Below are 1,568 nucleotides of genomic sequence, written 5' to 3'. Positions count from 1 at the left end.
AGATAGCAAAGACATGTTGGATCTGCTTCTGTTGAACCATTATGTCAAATCAGGTCTGAAGAACAACTTGGAAGAAACTGTATTTGATATTGCCAAAAGGATAAGTATGTACCACTATCTCTTTGAAGTTTTACAAAGCTGCACAAATTGCTCTCCTAAATCATAATTGTTCGGTTAAGTTTATTAAATTTCAAAAATGCCATTGCATTTTTTGTTTCCATACTAAATATTTTCACGATCCAAATAACAACAATAGCTTATTGTAACAATTAATGGATTCCATGGAAGTCTTCCAAGTGAATTGCATGACTTTGATGTCAAAATGTATTCAAGAGTTAGTTTTATACATCTATAATGATTTCTGGAGAGTTTTTGGTATTTTTATTGTACTTAAGTGGTTACATAATTTCACAGTATTGTGGAATAGTGATGCTCAGTTAAAGTCACAAACACATTCTAACATTTCTGGAGCAAATTGTCTATCACAGTCTATAACATTTATGAGTTCTATGAGCTTTGCGATACAGTTATTCCTTCCACATTGGTTGGTATGTACATTTCTTTTGTTTTGCATAACATCAGCTGTTCCCTTTTTCCCAATTGTTTCTCCCTCCCATCCCTGCCATTAACTTGCTTAGTTCATTTTGGTCAGTGTCCAGTGCAGCTGACAGGTTTTTCCCTGATTCCCTCTACTTCTATGTCATCTTCCTGGTTCCCCTCCATTGTACACATATATACCATACATGTGATCAGCAGCATGGGGTTATTTAGTAGAGATTCGACCAGATGAGTGGAAGTCCTTTGTTTCTTAAGTCCTGTTAATTTTGTCGTATTACCTAACATTTTGGTTTTAACATCCACTTATCAGGGAGAACATGTACTGTTTGTCTCTTTGCTCTTGGCTTACCTTGCTCAACATGATCACCTTCTAGCTCCATCCATTTCCCTGCAAATGCCATTATTTTGTCATTTCTAATGGCTGCATAATATTCCATTGTGTATAGATACCACAATTTTGGCATCCATTCATCTGTGGTGAGACATCTGGGTTGTTTCCATATCCTGGTTATTACGAACAGTACGGCAATAAACATGGAGGTGCATGTGTCCTTGTATACTGGTTCCTGTTGTTCAGGATAGATGCCTAGAAGTGGTATGACTGGGTCATAAGGGAGGTCAATATTTAGCTTTCTTAGGACCCTCCAGACTGTTTTCCAAAGTGGTTGTATGAGTGTACATTCCCAACAGCAGTGTAGTAGGGTTCCTCTTTCTCCACATACCCTCCAGCATTTGTCATTGGCTGACTTGAGGATGTGGGACATTCTGACTGGGGTAAGGTGGTATCTCATGATTGTCTTTATTTACATTTCCTTCAAAACCAGGGATGGTGAACATTTCCTAATGTGTTTCTTTGCCATTTTTATCTCTTCTTCTGAGAAGTCTCTCTTTAGTTCCCTTTCCCATTTAGTAATTGGTTTGTTAGGTTTTGGAGGGATTAGTTTCTTGAGTTCCCTGTATATACTGGATATTAACCCCTTGTCGGATATATTGCTGGTAAATATTTTCCC

This window comes from Dipodomys spectabilis, unplaced genomic scaffold (genome assembly GCF_019054845.1).
Source record: "Dipodomys spectabilis isolate Male_0828 unplaced genomic scaffold, ASM1905484v1 ptg000246l, whole genome shotgun sequence".
NCBI lineage: Eukaryota > Metazoa > Chordata > Mammalia > Rodentia > Heteromyidae > Dipodomys > Dipodomys spectabilis.
This window is presented reverse-complemented; position numbering follows the sequence as displayed.